Here is a 20,477-nt window from a genome sequence, read left to right on the forward strand (position 1 = left end):
CCTGATGCACAGATTGAGATGCTGCATTTGTTGGAAGGATCCCAGCAGCCAGCCTAGCTTATATGCCATATATGGGGTCAGACCACTGGTCCATCAAGCCCAGGGTCTCCAGGGTCTCAGACACAGCCAAGCTCTCTCATCCCCTGAGATCAGATCATTTTAGCTGGAGAAAACAAGGATTGAATCCAGGACTTTCTGAGTGCAAACCACATGCTCTGCCACTGAACTATGACCCCTTCCCTCTCCAGTGCCAGGGGCGTAGCTAGCTGCTCCGGCACCCAGAGCAGCGGGGGTGGGGTGATCTGAGCACAGGGGCAGTGCACAGGGTTGCCACGATGATACGTGCATGGGGCGGTGCGGCAATCCACCCAGGGGGGCGGCACGGTGAGCTGCCCACAGAGTCTGTCTGGTGGACACAACCCCACATTGCCATTTCGGGCAGCGCAGGGCCCCAAGCCACGGTGTCACTCCCAGGCGCACTGCAGGCCCCGCCCCGCGGTAAGTGCTGACCCCCACAGTGTGCCATTTTGTCACCCAGCGCAGACTACACCCCCACATCCCCCTTTCTATGCCCCTGTCCAGTGTCTTCCTTTCTCCCAAGTTAGTATTCAGGGCAGCTTCCGACATTTAAAACTATCATTATAAAATGCAAAGTAATAAAACCAAATTACCATATTTTTCTGTGTATAAGACTAGGTTTTCCCCCTAAAAAATAATGTCAAAAATTAGGGGGTGTCTTATACTCTGGGCCATCTCCCCCCCGTTTTCTTAAATCTGAGTCCCCCAAAATAGGGAGCATCTTATACATGGGGCCATCTATATAGATGGAATAATGCGGTAGATCAAGTACTCAAAACACATTTAGAACCAGCAATTAAAATACATACAGTATGCCCTGACAGCCCAGCGACCAGCATCATCTGCACCTTAATTTTCAAGGGCCCATCCAAACAGGAAGGTCTTATCCAGTGGCAAAAGGATATCAGAAAGGAATTCAGTCTAACCTCTCTTGAGAGAGAATTCCACTATCTGGGAGCAGCCACAGAAAAGGCTCTCTCTCTCCTGTCACCACCAACCATGCCTCTAATGTTAATGGGACTGAGAGAAGATGCTCACCTGAGGATCATAGCACCAGGGCAGGCTTGTATTTTTCAGGTAGCCTAGGCCCAAGGCTCTCTGTGTTCCTTTAACTGGAACAGCTGAACCTGGCATCTTACATAGGCAGAACATATGTTGTACTGCCTCTGAGCTGTGGCCCACCATTGGCACAGGCCAATGATGTCATCATCCAGTGACCACCTCACAGTGATTCCTACAAGGTCCAGTCCCTACCTGACCTATTTTGACCTTGCCTGGGAAAGTGGGGTCTTGGCTGACCCCCAGCTACAGAGGCTGCTTCTGTTGCTCAGGATACCTAGAGGCTACCAAGGTAAGGCTATCAGATAGGGGTTGTTGCCAGGGTTGATATTATCTGGATTATGGTTCTTGAACTGCTATTGTTAGACCTTATTGCTATTAGTGGATTGTCTAGCATATATTTAGTAATATATATTAGTGTGTTTGTTTGTTTGTTTGTTTGTGTGTTTGTGTGTCTAAATATGCATAGTGTGTATCTGCTAGTGTATTGGCTATATGCATAGTGTGTATTTCATTACCAAATTTCATTATGTAATTGTTTGTGAATTATCTTATGTAAACATTTTGATGTTGTGAGCCACTTTGAGCATGGACTATCACAGATAATCCACTGTCTCCCCCAGTCAGTATTCTGTAGGGACAAATGAAGGAGTGTGAAATTGAACTCTGGCATAGCTCAGGGCTGGAGGAGCATGTGCTTTGAAGCCAAAACGTCCCAGGTTCAATCCCCAGCATCTCTGGGTAGGGCTGTGAGAGACACCTGCCTTGGAGTTCCGACTGCCAGTCAGTGTTGACAGTATTCAGATAGATGAACCAATTGCTCCGACTTGAGATAAGGCAACTTATACCAAGCTGCATGAGGCCAGCTCGAGGAAAGCTGGAATAAGAATTTAAACAAACAAACAAACCCTCCAGGGAAGTTCAGACAATCGCTTATTACAAGGAAGGCCTCTTGTGAATTCCTCCCCAACCATCTCTCAGGGTGAGCTCACACAATGCAGCACAGCTAAGAATGTTTCTCCACAGGGACTCCAGTGTTCACCCTAATTCTCCTCCTACCCGTCTCCTCTGTTTCTAAGCTTTAAGACAATCCCACCATTCTCCATAATTCTCCATATCCTGATCCAAACGTTAATCCATTGACTTAAAACATAAAAGAGGCGAATATGATTTCTTTTACTGCCTTCTCGTCCAAAGCTGCCCTTACATAGACAAAAGGCTGAGCAGCAAAGAGGCTGTTTTAATGAGTCCCTCCATTTCACCAGAGTGGCCTTTTTTCTGGATTCATCAGGAAGGGAGAGGCGAGAAGGAAGCCACCTCTCTCCTCCTGGTGAATCTTAAAGCCTTAAATTGAGACAGTGAGATTCATATTTCAGCAAGCCGGGGAACCAAGTTTAGACTGCCATTTTGACATTCTCTTTGGGGAATCGGTGGAGTAAACACCCATACTTGATTCACATCCATGGTCTCTTGCTTGCTTAGAGTTATGCCCATCTGTTCAGATGGCATCCTGCCCACCAAGGCTGCCCTTGGGAACGCAGGCTGCCCGGCAATTGGCTTCAGTATGCATTTCTCAAACTGGGCCAGCCAGTATCAGCCTTCTTTTGGGAAAGACCCGGGAGAAAAAGAAATACATTTCATTGGCGCTGTTAATTCCACACACACAACACACACACCCCTTTCCCTCTGTCATTGTTGGGGAAGTTTTAAGGGATTGTTTCAATGTAATGTAATGCAGCAGAACCACCCGCCATCCGATTGAATGTTCAAGGATTCCACTGCTTGATTCCCTGCAAAGGGAGCGAATGGGGACAATTAATGAGGTATCCTATCCATTAGGGAAGGACAAAATTGTCTATTTCAGTTTCTCATTATTCCATCATTATGTTCTACCCATCACATTTTTGCATCAGTTTGCAATTTCTTAAAAATCCTCATTTAAAAAAATCAGTAGTTCAGTGTACTTTTCTCCCGATTATACACATCTTTGTATTAAATGTTGCCTAACTCACACATTTTTTTGCAAGCAAATTTCCTTCATAAACTGCATTTTCCATGCTAATATATACATTCTTAAGCACATGTTACCTGGAAAGAGAACCACATCGCAAAATGCAGATGCAAAAATGTAGATTTTTGAAGAATGGCTTTGTTTCAGTTTGCACATTGTTCTGGAAAGAGTGAATTAGGTAGGTTCTTGATGAAATTCAAGCTGAACTGAATTTCTCTCCCATCCTTAGTATCCATTACACCTGCTGGGTTTCTCCAGCCTTCAGGAGTCCTCTTTGCAAATTCCTCCACATTAGGAAGAGGAATCCGGTGCTCAAGTAGAAAGATTTTGCTATTCAGAAATCTTGCAGTTGGCACTTTCCTACCTGCAAGAAAACAACCCTGCCTTGTGGTTGAAACATCGGCCCAATTACACTAATTGCTCTTCTCCAAAGGTGCCAAGAAAATGACATTCATGGTGGCTGGCTGAATTGGGAGGGAAAGGCAAAGAGAGCAGCATTAACACCCCTGAAATATAAGTGAGTCAGGGAAGCCCCAATGCAGAAACGCAGCACACAGACAGGTTCTTAATAGACTGGTTTGAAATATTTCACCTCCCTTTTCATATTACCAGTTTTAATTCATGGCATCGATGGTCTCAAGGAGGGACAATGTGGTGACTGTTAGCGGCCAGAGCAAATCCTCTGCATTCTCCTTGGCAAAGGCCGTGACTCAGGGGTCGAGCACATGCTACATGTGTCGATTTTATTCATGTGTTTTATTTATTGACACAATTTATATACTGCTTATAGCCATAGCAGCCTCCAAGCGGTTTGCAAAAGTACAGCAAAAGGGGGGGGGGGAAATCAGTTGAAACTGCAAAATCAGGCTTCAGTTAAAATGACTGCTGGAAGAAGAAGAAGAAGAAGAAGAAGAAGAAGAAGAAGAAGAAGAAGAAGAAGAAGAAGAGGTCTTCAGCAGGGAATTTCAGTAGGAGGGAGCCTGTCTGACTTCAACAGGAAGGGAGTGTCATAAAACTGGACCCACAATACTAAATGCACAGCTCACAGTGGATACAAGTTGTGTATCCAAGCCATGGGGGACCCCTAACAGTGAACCCCGTGAATACTTCAGGGATTGGGCAGAGATCTAAAAGATTAGGCAGTCCTTAAAAGTAACCTGGAGCCAAGTCAGTAAGGGCCTTGTAAATTTATACAAGAACCTTGAACCCTGCCTGATAGCCTATGGGCAGCCAGAGCAGGCTTTTGAGCACCAGAGTCATGTGCTAGTGATAGTGTGTCCCAATTGGTTCACAATGTCAAGCAATACAGGTCATGCTGAGCTAGATGGACCAATGGTCTGGCTTGGTTCAAAGGCGGTTTATTGTTTTCCTCTCGTATTGTTTTGGGAATGTCTTCTCATGAATATATCACAGATTTCACAAGAACTAGGCCATATACATACATTATATATATATATATATATATATATATATAGAGAGAGAGAGAGAGAGAGAGAGAGAGAGATGTGCCTGAAGAGCAAAGAGCCTGGGTCTATAGGACCACAGTGCCATAGCCAGACATATGAGCACTTTGCAGAAGTGGCTGAATTCCAGCAGTCAGGATAGTCCAGAGTCAAATCCAAAGCACAGTTCTCTAGAGGTCCAGGTCCAAGTCACAGACCATCCACAAGGGCAGTTGAGCTTGTTGGAATAGAGCAGGGGTCGGCAAACTTACCAGGCGTCGGGCCGGTTCCTCCAGCGCCAATCGCATGGCAGGGCGGGAGAGCGCGTGCCCATACGTGTGCGCACACGCTATTTCCGGTGCACTTTCAGGTCGGCAGAGCATTGGAAATAGCTTGTGCACATGCGCACGGGCCTCGTCAGACCTGGAAGTGCGCCAGAAATGACGCTTGCATATGCGCGCAAGCTATTTCTGGTGCTCCACTGATCCAGAAGTGGGCAGCTGCACCGCGCCGCACCCCGCCAGTAAGAGCAGGCGGTGGCAGGGGTCGCCGCAGGCCGGATAACTGAGTCCCTTGGGCCGTATCCGGCCCGCGGGCCTTACTTTGGGGACCCCTGGGATAGAGCATGTGCTCTACCTCCAAATCACGACCTTTGCCGAGAAGAATGCACAGGATTTGCTCTGGCCACTGAACAGAGCTTCATTGTAAAAACAAAACAAAAAAAGTTCAAAGAGGCTTAAATATATACAGTATATTAGATGCTTTCATTGTTTTATTGTTTGTGTGTTTGCTGTCTCAGACTCCTGAGGAAGGGCAGGCTATAAGTGAAATGAAATAATACAATACCCACCGGGTTAGAGAACAGTTTTCCATGGAATGCATCCTAGAACTTTTCCCATTAGAAAAATATGAGAGACTTTATAATGTAGCAGTAGAGTTATTGTCAATTGCAGTGGTGTGGTTGGTGTTCCAGCAGGGTGAGATGATGGACCTCTCTCTCTCTGCCCTGTCTTCATTAAATGAGTAGTGGTATTTTATGATAATCTTTTCCCTAAGGGGAAAAAATGTTGTTTAACATGGGGGGGGAGAGAGAGAGAGAGAGGAGGAGGGGAAATAATCCTGCTCCTTTTCATTCAGGAGACAAAAGCCTTCTCGATGCAGCATCCACACTCTGTGACTCCGCTGTTCTGACACTGTGTCAAGGTGCCTCCACTCGGCTCCTTGTCTCTGATCACAGTTGGAGTGTCTTGATAGAGTCGGGAATCAGTTGTGTCAGCAAGTCTTGGCAGAAAGTCAAAGAGGGAGCGTCAGAAATAACCATGCCCCCCTTTGATAAAGCAGAGGATGCTGGGAGATGTTCCCCCACTTCTATCTCCAATTTAGTCTTTTAAAAAAGAAATTAATGTTCATTTTAATGCTCCGTAAACCATTCTTATGGCGCTCATGCATCAAATGATCTAGAAGAGGGGAGGGCAATTCGCAGCTGAAAGTCTAGCTTCAGCCCCAGGGACAATGTGAACTGCCCCCCTGGTGACCACTACAGATGGGTGAATTTATCAATTTCAGCTTCTCTTTGTTTCTCATTTTTCCATTCTTAAGTACAGTTCTTCATATTTACACACCAGCTTATTATTTTTTATTATTATTATTAATAATAATAAAAGTCCTTGTGAAAATTCATCAGCATTTTAGTGTGAATTTCTCCCCATATACACATTTTTGTATGCAATTTCCCCTAATATAATTACAAAGCAATTTTCTCTATTACAGTGCATTTTTGTATATTATTTTCACTAATCTGTGCTCTTATTTTTTGCACTCTTTATCCTAGGATTCGTATTTTTGCGCGCATTGCTCTACTAGAGAACAGAATTGCAAAAATCAGAAAAGTGTGAATTTCAAAGGAAGGCTGTGTTTCAGTTTGCACTCTGTCACAGAAAGGGTGAATTAGGCAAGTCCACCTTTAAATGTGAACTGAGTCTAATTTCTCCATCTCTAGATGGTTCTAAACATTAGGGCCAGACCATGTATTTTTTTTCTGCCTGGACTCTTCATGACAGTCACAACCCCGCCTCCCTTCTATGAGCATGCAATAATCCTAAAGTCATACAATAATAATTAGGAATGGATTGCAACAATCAGTGCAGATCTCCCTGTGTCGCCTTCTAGCTACAGCGATGTTTCCTAAACTTGGGTCTACAGCTGTTTTCGGACTACAATTCCAATCATCCCCGACTACTGGTCTTGCTAGCTAGGGGTGATGGGAGTTGTAGTCCAAAAACAGCTGGAGACCCAAGTTTGGGAAACACTGAGCTAAAGCTACTATTTTCTGTGCACGTGCATGAGCAAATGATTCAGGGTGCTCCAGTATCTTATTTCAACTGACATCAAGTTGTGTTTTCCTTGAAGTTCCATTGTATGCAACAGAACTTGCACACCATTTTCTTAAAACAGAAGCAAGCACCTTGTGCTTTCAGTGTTCCTAAATGCTTAGCATTGGAGCATACATAACTCCTCCTTGGTGTTCTTCCTGCATCCCTTTCCACAGTTGCTAACTCGCTTCCTTTGACTCTGATTGGCTCCAATCAGCACAAAGGGAGAGACTTGGCTTTTCCACAGTGGCTTAAGAAGCTCCCCTTCCATGCTGTTGGGCAGCTCTAGGCCTCTGGAGACAGGGACCCCACTGCAGAAATAGTAACAGGTCTTTGACCCTCCACAACCTTGGAGCACTGCACCTCTTCATAATGTTGATGTCAGGACAGCATCCTGCAGAAGACCTGAAGGCTGGAAACTAGCTGAGGGAATGCTGGATAGGCTTTGTGGGACATAACACAGAGAAATAGACGGGGTCTTGGGAGGAACGGCTCAGGTTGCTGTTGCTGCTACCCACTGCATAACCCTCCAGCACCCAGCACCTAAAGCTGCTGCCTCACTCTGCCTACTGTTTGGTTGCCTCTCTGTGATAGTGTTCATTTTTCAGTTGCCTCATTTAAGCTGTTGTTCTCTCTCCACTATATGTTAGGTCTGACATTATTGTTTTTAGTGATCCAAAATCTGGTTTGCAGCCTTGGAAAACGCATGGGGAAGTCAAAGTACAGAAATGTGGCAGATAGAAAGGTCCTGAATATGCACTCTTGCTTAGGAATGTAAGATGTCCCTGCCTTGCTGGTGAGGCCAACTCCAACCTTGAGAGAGCTGTGGGCAAACACACGCTCTGGTGGCTGCATTCTGGTGTCTGTGGACCTTGGTGGTCCTACCTAGCAACAACCCACAGAGCACCCAAGTAGTGCCAGGTTGCTGCATCCAGCTTTTACTTTAGTTTTGCACAATACTGCTGATGTGGAGTCACCCCAAGGGATTGTGGGAAATTAAAATGGCAGACAGACTTGGCTGTCTTGAGTTCCTCAAAGTACCATGCTAGACTCTGTGGTGGTAGTAGGGAGTTTATAAGGAAGGGGGTCCAATGGAAGTATCAGCAGAGAGCTCTTTCATGGCCCTAGTAGCTGTCCAAAAGTGCCTTGTGACAACAGATGATGGATCAGATCAAGGGCCACTTACACCAGCATCCTCTGCAAGAGTCTCAGCAATCAGCAGGTGCTTGAAAGCCCACCATAAACTGTGGTCCATTGGAGGACTTCAGCCTTTCCCCCCACTCCTGGTCCAGTGGATAGCTAGTAGCATTATAGGTTGTGGAACCAGCTTTGAGATCTTTGGCGAAAGGTGCTTATTATTAAGACATGGGGTTCGCCTCAAGACGGAGTTCAGCTCATGGCTAGCACACTTAATGCCACACGCTGAGCTGATAGCTGAGCCCTCCATTCTTCTGCTTTCCATTCCACCCTGCTCTTCCCCAGATTTTCCACTGAAGGCTTGTCACACACTCCTTGCAACTTGCCTAAAGATCAGCTTCCCCACATTTGGAGGGAGCCTTTTTGACAGTATGCAGCTCAACCAGCAGTTATCCCACATGCCCTCCTCTGGCTAGTGAGCAGGGTGGAAGAGAGGGGAGTTTAAGAACACAACAGCCAAGGCAGAAATTAAAACACACACACACACCAATCTTTATATGGAGAAAACAGAGAGAGAGGTTCAAAAAATAGCATGAATTGTGCACTGGAACACTTAAGACTTCATTCGGCATGGGGTCTGAATACCGCTTTCTCCTTTGCTCTTTATTACATGGTTAGAAGGCCAGCAGTGTGAAACTTACAGCTTGACTTTTGAAACACCTATAGCTGCGTAGTTTGAGAACTTCAGTGTTTGTCACCGACAGCTCCCTGCAGTGCAACATACCGGTTTCTCAATAGAGCCGTATATATGATTTCCGTAAGTGCTTACAGTTCCGCCGTCCTACATAGGCTGCTTTCAGAAGTGACACTTAAATTGGTATTTTTTGCATTTCCCCCATGGGTGGGGGGACAGGGCGACATTGGCTAAAATGCACACACTCTTAAACTCCATCCCAGGACACTGATACGGCAAGGGGGCTACCTCTGGGGAGGGGACCTTCTTCAAATCTACTGATTTCTCATGGAGGACTCGTTTAACACCGTCCCCCCTTCCTCCCCCCAGAGCTCGCCTCCAACCACAACAAAGTCCAAGGGCCAGCTCATACATCATCACATAGCCCTGCTGGGAAAAGTTTCACCTACTACATTTTTATTTTGGAGGGGTTTTTTTGTTTTTAATAACAGGAATTATACCAACAAATGCAACCGCTTTCAAAAAAGAAAGAAACTCAACATAGAGAGGGAATCTAAAACAAGATGGGGAGGGGGGGGATAAAAAGCAAGAAAGAGAAAATAAAATAGAGGGGTAGGGAATGTAACCAGAGGGGGAGTGCAGGAGACAAAGAGGTTGAAATACAATAATGTAAGTCGTATTCATGGATGAGGTTCAAAGCTACTCTTCTGCATGTGGAAAGTATTTTCAGGTTGATGGAAGGACCGCCTAACATCTCATGCTTGATTGTTGCAACAACGTCAACAGCAAAAAGGTGGAACTAAATTCAGCAGTATTCTTTGTCTTGTGATGCCTCAATATGATACAGAAAAGGCTGCTATAATTAAACTATGGAATTTTCTCCCACAAAACGTAGTGGTGGCCACCTACTTGGATAGCTGTAAAAGGGGATTAGACAAATTCATGGAGGACAATCGTAGGAGCACAGGAAGCTGCTTTATACCGAGTCAGACCCTGTGTTCATCTTGCACAGTATTGTCCACACTGACCGGCAGCACACATCCAAGGTTTCACATGGGCCTCTCAAGCCCCACCTGGAGATGCTGGGGATTGAACCTGGGACCTTTGGCATGCAAAGCAGATGCTCTACCACTGTGCTACAGCACCTCCACCAATGATGGCTGTGTACTGCAGGCGATAGGTGCCTCTGAATACCAGTTGCTCAGATTCAGCAGCAGGGAGAGAGATGTTGTAGATTTCTCACAGGCATCTGGGTGGCTATTGTGAGAACAGGATGCTGGACTCGATAGACCATTGATCCAGCAGGGTTCTTCTTATGTTCTTAACCATTACAGCACCATGCACACACTTAAGAGAAGCCGAATGGCACAGGTTCCTGGCCGTTTTCTTTTCACTCACTCTTTGATGCAGATAATGAATGAAGAATGACCAAGATGGAAATGCTGTTCTTCTAATCACAACCATCTGCAAATCTTTATGTAGATGAGGAAAGGTCCATAGGCTCGATGGCAGGGCATGCCCTTTGCATGCAGGAGGTCTTGGGTATTTATTTATTCACAGCATTTTTTACACAGCATTTCAGCCACAAAGGCTCTCAGAGCAGCTTAAAGATCAATAGAAAACAAGACTGTCCCTGCCCTGTGGTTTCAATCTGAAGGACACAAGATAAAAAGAAAAAGAGATGAGGAGAGAAGAGGAAAACAAGTAAACTCAGGCACCAGTTCTTATGGGCAGCAGTTGGGCTGAGCTGGTCTCTCAGCAGAGCCAACAGCACACCCTCTGCTGCCCAACTCTCCCACTGCTTCAGCCAAGAATGGTGCTCTCCTGTCTCCCCTATGTCTATTCTGTGTCACATGCTCTCAAATAGCAAAGTTGGGCAGGGTGTCCTTCCTCTCTGCTACAGAGGTAAAAAATGTGCCATAAATCAGGTGACAGACCTCCTTGGCAGTGGTGGCTGGTGCCCAATGGGATTGGTAGGGTGGGAGACAGGGAGACCAACAGTAGGTGGAGCCAGAGAGCCAATCACATGCAGAGCTAACTAATTCTGGTTTTGTCCATATCCTCCTCCCTGCTGAGTCATCCCAGGGAAACACTGAGACTGAGAAGGAGGAAGCTCACGGGCAGTGCCACCTCCTGGACTGGATGTAAGCAGGAAGGCAGGCAGGTAGGGACTGTCTGAAGGTAGAGTGAGGTTGGTGGAGCAGTGTCCCATTTGCCCTAATGGACCTAAAGGCCCTAATGGACCCTAATGCTCCTTGGGTGTCACAGACTGGATGGATGCAGAGGACTGGTGGGAGGCACCAGCTGGGAAACCCCCAGGGGAAGAAGGCTCAGAGCCAGGGGGTTGATGGTGGGATGGTTGATGAGTGGTCAGAGGGAGAAGACTTGGAGGAGGTAGTGTCAGAAGCTGAAGATGCAGCAGAGTTTAGGAAGCAGGAAGAAGCTAGGGCATAGAGCAGTCCTGATTCGGAGGCTGGAGAGGAGGGGGCAAGGAGAACGAGAGGAGTCTGGTTGCTGAAGTTTCCTCCTCCAGCTGCAACCAGCTCCCCTACTCTCTGGTCTCCCAGAACAGGCAGAGAAATGAAAAGAGCAGAGGAAAGGTTTGTTGCATGCAGACGCAGTCTCCAGTTGCTTGGGGATAACCTGGAGAGGAGGGGAGTTAGGCAGTTGTGGGAAGGTGGGTACCTTCAGTCATTGCAACTGCCTCATTGGGGGCAAGACCTACTGAGAAGAGTAGTTAGGATCACCAGGCCTGCACTATTTTGGTTTCTCTGAATAAAGAGTCAACTTCACTGACCCTGGTGGCATTTTAAAAATGCTGAGCTTCACCTCGCTCTGGCTTCTAAACATTAGGTAACGAGGGGCTTGGCTTTCTGCAGCACCCAGGGGACGCAACACACTGAATAAAAAGGAGCTCTCTTTAGGGGGTAATGCTAAGTGCTTTGAAATGTGGTAAGCCAAGCCCTCTGCATTTGAAGGCCTTCCTGCTCCAAAGTCATGCCCTGACGGCACCACTACTCATAACAGCACACAGGATGAAACTCACAAACAGGGTTTTGTTTTCACACACAAAAAGCTCCCCCTCTTCTTCTTTTTTTGCCCTTCTCAAAGAAACCGTGTCTGTGCAAATTAATGTCAGAATTTTAAAATGAAATTAGTTCTGATTCCACATTAAGAACATTCTCAGGCAGTTAAGTTGCCATTCGTTAACAGAGCCAGCCAAGGCTCACATTTTGTTAAGAATCTGGTAGGTGACATGGTAATTATCTGGCTCTTGGCATTCCTAATCCCTCATTTTCCCCCTATGCTTTTCTTTTTAAGCATTCTGCTTTCCTTCCAGACGTGGATTTTCAGAAAGACTTTGCCTGTGAAAAACTAATGGTTTCCTAAACAGGAGCTAAGGAGAGAACAGACACCAAAGTTCTATTGGGTCCTATGAGAGACATCAATGAAATGTGGAGTTGCAGCTCAGTAGTAGAATATTTGCCTTGCATGCAGAAGGTCCCAAGTTCAATTCCCTGCATCTCCATGCAGGGCTGGGAATGTGTGCCTGCCTATAACCCCAAAGAGCCACTGCCAGTCAGTGTGGACATTACTGGGCTATGTGGACCAATGATCTTCCTAGGATCCCTGTGAGATACTTCTGGGATGAATTATGAACGAAAAGGAAACAATCCCATTCTATCCATGTCCTGAACCCTTTCCTACCTGGCAACAACACACTCCAGAGTCAATCCAAGAATGAAGTCCAGCAGTTAGGATACAGTCCAGAGTCCAGCAGTCGGGATACAGTCTGTAGAGGTTCAGGAACATCCAAGTCAAGGTCCAGGGCTCTTTTGTACTTTGCCTGCTGATTGCAGCATCTAGACTTGACAAGGCATGCGACCTTCACATGTTCCAAGCCTACTCCAGCTAAGGAATCACATCCCTCCTTCTGCAGCTAGCGACCCTCACATGGCCAGCTAGGGAGCTGGGCTGTGGGCCCTTGCCTGCCTCAGCCTCCTAGAGCACCCCTCCTGCTGCTCCCTATGCCTCAGAGCCCTCTGTGGCTCTGGTGATGGGTCTGCTGCTCTGGTTCCTGTGCAGTGACCTTCATCCCCACACCATCATCCACCACCCTGTGAGAACTTCCTTTCCCACCCCCTGCTTGCCCCGGTGTGTCCCAGTCCTGGCTACACCCTTGCTGGGATCCTCCTCCTCCTCCTCCTCACTGTCCTGCTAGTAACGCTAGTTCATGACAATCCATTCCCATGGGGGGAAATGCCCTCTATTTTTGCAAATGGAAAGAACTGTAAATTTGTGTAAATCGGTGGGGGGTCCCATGGAGAGCCAGTGTGGTGTAGTGGTTAAGAGCAGTAGACTCGTTATGTGGGGAACCGGGTTCGCGTCTTCACTCCTCCACATGCAGCTGCTGGGTGACCTTGGGCTAGTCACACTTCTCTGAAGTCTCTCAGCCCCACTCACCTCACAGAGTGTTTGTTGTGGGGGAGGAAGGTAAAGGAGAATGTTAGCCGCTTTGAGACTCCTTTGGGTAGTGAAAAGCGGGATATCAAATCCAAACTCTTCTTCTTTTCACTCCTATCTGTGGCATAGACTGCATGTTTTTGTTCAGTCGTTCAGTTGTGTCCGACTCTTCGTGACCCCATGGACCAGAGCACGCCAGGCACGCCTATCCTTCACTGCCTCTCGCAGTTTGGCCAAACTCATGTTAGTAGCTTCGGGAACACTGTCCAACCATCTCATCCTCTGTCATCCCCTTCTCCTTGTGCCCTCCATCTTTCCCAACATCAGGGTCTTTTCTAGGGAGTCTTCTCTTCTCATGAGGTGGCCAAAGTACTGGAGCCTCAACTTCAGGATCTGTCCTTCTAGTGAGCACTCAGGGCTGATTTCCTTAAGAATGGATAGGTTTGATCTTCTTGCAGTCCATGGGACTCTCAAGAGTCTCCTCCAGCACCATAATTCAAAAGCATCAATTCTTCGGCGATCAGCCTTCTTTATGGTCCAGCTCTCGCTTCCGTACATTACTACTGGGAAAACCATAGCTTTAACTATGCGGACCTTTGTTGGCAAGGTGATGTCTTTGCTTTTTAAGATGCTGTCTAGGTTTGTCATTGCTTTTCTCCCAAGAAGCAGGCATACCCACCTTGAATTTAAAGCAACCCCCCCCCTCAAATAATCCTGGGAACTGTAGTCTGTTAAGGGGACTGAGAATTCATTTGAGGGATATGCTACAGTTCCATTATTCTTTGGGAGGGCAGGAGGGGGTTGATTTAAATGTATGGTCCTTATTCATCCATAGTCTGAATTTTTTCTTACCAGGATTTGCAGTGTTCATATACACAGGATTCTCAACACCCCTTTCTCTCACCCCAGCAAAAGCAATTGTGTGATCTCTCATGGCAAAACATTTAAATTTTTCATCTTAAAACGTGGGAAAATATAGCAATGTCTGAAGCCCTGTTCTATGAAGTCAAAACAGAACCCTATAAAAATTGACAGTACAAAAATGACTTCAGAAGTTGTCTAATGATATCTTATAATTATCCCTCTGGGCACTTATAATTGTTCTCATGACATGTAATTATGTAGATAAATTTAAGTGTAAAAAACCATTAACAGTGCTGGTGTTTAACATGTGTGAGAGGACTGGTAGGGCAGCTCTCACTTTGCAGAAATCAAAGCTTATATAAATGTCATCATATGGAAATATATTTTTCTATAAGATTATTATACACTTTGTTGTTCAACATGTTGCTTAGAATTTGAAATCAGTAGTGGGAGGGCTGATCTCTAGAAAGGGATTTAGGGCTGCAATCCTGTACACTTCTTCCTGGGAGTAAGCATCATGGAACTGAATGGAACTTACTTCCAAGTAGACAAAGATAGGCTTGTGCTCTAGAGTGTCTAGAACTCTAATGCCAGATTTTGAAACACCACAGTATTTTTGATTATCTACAAAAAATGTATAAACTGCTGAATAATAATAATAATTCTAAACAATGTACATAGAATATAATACAGAATAAAAATCAGCAATACACAGATAAAATTAGCACTATTTTAAAAACATGTATGCAAAACTTAATTATATGCCTAGGCAGCTGAAAATAGTTTATTATTAAAGAATAGTTTATTAAACTTGCTGAAATAAGCAAGTTATTTCCTACATAATGTTAATAGGCTAGGCATTTCAGACCACAGGTGCTGCCACGCAGGATCACATCTGGGTCTAACTCACAATATACTTTTGGAATGTATGTTATCTAAGCTACCATCTTCATCATTGCAGTGACCAACCTGTAAATGAGATCGGTTCAGATGGGAAGCTGAGACTGCAATTCTATACACACTTACCTAGGAGTAAGCCCCACTGAACTCTAAGGCAGCTACTTCTGAGTAGATCTGCATAGTGAGTGTTGGTGTGGTGATGGCAGAGATGGGATTTGAACTGACTTTTTGGTCTCTTAATTACTATTCTCTGTTGGCCCTATTGTTGATAGGTGTTTTCAGCAATGTGTGTCAGGATCTGAATGTAGAAGTGAGTTCAGCTGAAGGAAGGCACAGCACTGGGGTGGGGGGCATTTGCAAGGGAGGAAACGGTAGGTGTGGAAGAGTTAAAATGGCATCCAGTCCCATCAACTCTCATGAGATCAGACCAGATGCTCACCCAGTTTAGAATCCTCTTTCAAGCTGGGTCCAACCAGGTACCTCCTATCCTGAAGGAAGCATGTAACCATCCTGACTCATGGTCACTACGAGCCTTATCCTTCATGAATTTATCAAATCCCCCTTTTAAACCATGGAAGTTGGGGGGCCATCAGCACAACAGGTGGTACCAAACTTCACAGCTGAACAGTGCCTGGCAATAAGACATGCAGCCTGTTCTGGATGGGATTACACTCCCCTTGAAAGGGATAGGTACATAGTGTGTGTGTTGGGGGGTGTCTCCTGGGTCCAGCATTGTCACTAGAGGTCCCAGCTGAAATGGGTGCCTTTTTCCACCTTTGGCTGATTTGCCAACTACCATAATTTCTGAACAGGGATGGATCATCTAGCCACAGTGATTTATGGTAACCTCCCAATTGGCTTACTGAAATGTGTTGTATGCAGTGGGTCTGGTAGGATGGAAGGCAGGGAAGCCAACACTAGGTGGTGCTAGAGCCAATGAGAGGCAGCGCCAGTGATTCTACTTTTCCCCTTCCTCCTCCTCCTCCCATTGGTTCTATATGGGGTTCCCCTTGAAAGTGACTTGGGAGCTTCAATTAGTGCAGAATGCAGCTGCCAGACTGTTAATTAGTTCAGGTGGATGGACAGATTCTAAAAGAATTACATTAGCTTCCTGTTTGCTCTGATTTCAAGGGAAGGTGCTGGTACTTACCTTGGCAAGCCTAAACAGCTCAGGACTCAGATGCCTGGAGGTGCACCTCTCATTAGACCAGGGCTGCTCATGTCCTGAGATCCTCAGACGCGGCTTTTCTCCATATTCCCACATTGTGTGAAGCTTACTATGAGATGACGTGGGATTCAAAGACTTCTCTGTGGTGATGGCTCATCAGTACAATACCCTTCCTTTGCAGATAGTTAAGACATATTTGCCTGCCTGGCCAGCTTACATTTTGCCCAATGGTGTATTTTAAGTATGCATATTTGCTTATTCTATGATTCAGCTGGTTGATTTATTTATTTATTTATTTATTTGGTGTTCTATAACCTTCCCTGGTATTGACGGAGGGTGGATAATACTTTAAACAACTTGTTATGTCAAGAGTGCAGTGTCTATACAATTTCAGCTCTTCGTGTAATCAGCTCTGGGTAGCGATTCAGCATGTTAGCAAGGATATGCTAGGAGTCAAGTCTAACAAGAACAATCTCCTTTATTGCAGTAGGAACTTGACTGACTTGAGGGAAAGGGTGAGCTCCTTTTATACTCTCAGGAACAGGAGCTGGGGAAAGGATACATTTAGATTTTGGCGGGACCCAATCAGAGTAAGGATCCAAATTGTGCCAACAATTTAACAAATTTGAATCACCCTGGAGCAGGAAGGGTAGTTATAGAACTAGCAGTGAAACTCATGTATACATATTACACCAATACATAACACAACTAAATAACCAAATGTGATATCACAACTAAATAACCAAATGTGATATCTTGCCACACCCATGTTCTTGCTTTTTTGGCTAACACAGATTTAGGAACATTCAGCCAAGATACACGGTCCATTTTTAGCAGAACCAATGTTTTCAAAAAAGGGAATGTGGGAGTCTTGAGTGATGCTAAGAACATAAGCAGAGCCTGCTAGAACTAGTGGTCACCTAGTCCAGCATCCTTTTCCCATAGTAGACAATGAAGTGCATATGGGAAGCACACAAACAGCACCTGAGCACTCTTCTCTTCCATTGTTTCTAGCAACTGGTTTTCAGAAGCATTTCTGCCTCTGACCATGCCTTCAACTGTTCTCCTGCACAGCAATAAACCAGGCAGTGTTGCGTTGAGTGTCATGCTTTTGAACTGTAAGGTGCAAGCAGCAAATGTTCCTGCCTACTACATATGGTGAGTGTAACGCCAGTTTTCAAGATTTAGCCGTTTCTCTCCAATTCATGTTTACCATTGATCAGATACTATCTTTTTTAAAGAAAAGAAAACCACCTTGCTCCCGTTCTTTATTGGTTACATAAAGCAAAGCTCCCTGAATGACTCTGCACCTTGGCTCCTTGGCCCTCACCCCTTCCTGGTTGCCTCTTAGATTAGGATTAGAACAAAAGTTATATTGGGATCTATTGGTAAAGCTCTGGGTGATTTGCAGTAGGTCATCAAGGGTTTCTGACTTCCATCTGAACAATAGCAACTGCTGAGAAAAAGGCATCACCTTCACCCCACAGAAAGCAAATAAGGTTGCTGAAGCAATTATTGTGAAGCGGGGAATCAGGAGTAGATTTTTTTGTATGAAAAGACTATGAGGAAGTGAATTGCCAGGCTCAGCATATGTTCAGAGGCACCCTGCTTCTTACATCAGGTATGCACTGATCCAGTATTTATAAAACTGCTGCTTTAATGCTGTTAAAAATATTTGATAAAATGTTTTTTTAAAAAAATCTAGGGTATGATTATAGTTGGAATACTGTGTACAGTTCTGGATACCTCATCTCAAAAAGGGTATTGTAGAGTTGGAAAAGGTTCAGAAAAGGGCAACCTGTAACCAAGATGATCAAGGGGACAGAACAACTCCCCAATGAAGAAAGGTTGTGTTTGGGACTACAACTTAACGCAGAATGTATAAATTGAGTGGGTGCAACCAGCATTATTCAGGCTGACCAGATTGCGCTGAAAAGACAAGTTCTTGGGTGTTAGCCCTTAAAACAAGAGTTTATGACACTCTCATTGATCATCATAGAACTACATGGACTGTAAAGCCAGCTGCTTTCACAGTTAACTCTTCCAAGGAAGCTCTTCATTGATTAGTTAGTTCAAGTAATATTTGGATTATTTGAACTTGGGTCAATTCTCTCAATTGTCCTTGCAATTTATTTATTTATTTTTGTTTGTTTCTAATAATACTTTCAACTATTTTCCATCACAAAGACAGAAGCAGCCAGCAATTCACAGATCCAAACACACTCTGTATTTCATCGGGTTTTGTCCAGCCTTTTATACTACATCAAGATTTGGTACTGACCCTTCTATAAATTTCACAGTAGAAGTTATTTCATTATGTGGTCAATGTCTCGATTTTAATTAGCCACTGATGCATAGGTAGTGCTCACTTTCTCTGTTCAATAGGGTTGTGTGGGAATAGGTGACCTTCATCATGAATAGCTGAAACATAAAAATAAGGGGAACTTTGGGTTTGAAGTGCAGCTCATTTTATTTATTTATTGTGAAAGACCAATGGCAAAGGGAGGTATCACAAACCTGGAGCCTGCAAAGACTTTCACTGGTGTGCCTGGGCAAGGGCCCAAGACTGAGCTTTCCTCAAAAAGAAGAAGAAAGTCTCTAGTCCTCCTAGAAAGAAAGTTATGGGGAAAATATGCAGGCGATCTCTGTGAAATGAGAATGTGGTGTGGGCACCTTGTATATTTTTCCTGGTACTGAGGTATGCTCCCTGCTTCTTTCAACAGCAACATCATCTGTGTGCATGTGCATAAAATCAATATTGTGCGATCTCCATATAGTCAAGCCCAGCAGGGCATAGCTGACTTCCATGACAAGCATAATGTTGATGAGGGTAGCTGTCTCTCTAATTTCTGCCTCTCCCTATGGCAGCCATTTTGTGCTATGTGATGCGCCACCTCATAGCAGCTGCTTTTGTGGCAGCACCCCCAAGATTACCAACATCTGGAATGTGCCCACTGGTTCCAAAAAGGTCGGCGACCCTAGGGCTACAGGAAGACTCTAGTTCCAGATTACTATTGTAGTTAAGTCTTTGAGGTGGAGAACTTACTAAATCAGGAGAAAGGAGTACTTAGTTAGCTAGGGCATATCCATTTATTCCAATATGTCTAATAGATTTATTCCTGTCTAATAGATTTGATGGGTTTTGGGGAAGCAAGTGAGCAAGGAAGCAGTGAATTTACATGCCCAAGCTTTTCAGAGAAATATCCACTCAGCAGCAAGAGATGTGCTTAATGCAGTGGCACCAAATGTTTCCATAAACATTGAATGACTAAAGCCAAAAATATTGCTTACTGGTGGGCTTACTATCAACAGTGGTTCTGGGCTGTATGAAGGGTCTAACTAGCTGTAACAGTGGACGTGTGGTGTCCTCCTCCTAAAATAGTTTTTGCTATCTTAAAGCTTTTCCAAGTAGATCTCAGCTACAGCTAGTCATAGGAGCCACAAATTCATTTCTTACCATCACTACACATGCAACAACATATGCTGGGAGAACTCTTGGAAACTGAGGTTGTGCGTTCTGGTGGTTGCCTTCTTGTGAGAAGTGAGGTTGCTGGCAACTGGGCTGAGGGCCTTTTCAGTAGTGGCACCCGCCTGGTGGAACACTCTTCCATCAAATGTCAAAGAGAGAAATAATTATACAACTTTCCATAGACATCTGAAGGCAGCTCTGTATTGGGAAGTTTTTAGTGTGTGATGTTCTGTTGTGGTTGTGTATATTCTGTTGGAAGCCACCCAGAGTAGCTGGCCCAACCCAGGCAGATGGGCAGGGTACAATTATTATTATTATTATTATTATTATTATTATTATTATTATTACTACTACTACTACACGACAGGCCTTCAAAAATTAACTCCCACTGTGTCCTGTAAAGAGTTGTCCATAGAATAAATAAAAATGGATAGCTCAGAATTCACTCATAAACCCATTCTATCCTATTCACGCATCAATCTTTGATGCACATTTTATCTCACAATATGTATTGTCTCAATGTTTGCATTTCTAAACTTGTATTATCCTAAACTATGCATTTTGGTGCACTTTTGAGCCATGAACTGTATTGCAAAATCAGAAAAATGAGAAATCCAAAGCACAATGAATTACTCTCTGGTCCATGCGGGAAGACCAAATGAAATTCTCTTCCATACCTAGAAAGAGTGTATAATAAAGTATATGTCAGGATACACAGTGTTCCTGATTCACTAGTTAGATATTAACGTTTGAATGGCAGACTCCTCTTGGAATTTGGATGGCAGGGGCTATTCCTACAAACCATTCCCATATATTACA

The sequence above is a fragment of the Lacerta agilis genome, chromosome 8 (genome assembly GCF_009819535.1).
Source record: "Lacerta agilis isolate rLacAgi1 chromosome 8, rLacAgi1.pri, whole genome shotgun sequence".
In the NCBI taxonomy this organism is placed as follows: domain Eukaryota; kingdom Metazoa; phylum Chordata; class Lepidosauria; order Squamata; family Lacertidae; genus Lacerta; species Lacerta agilis.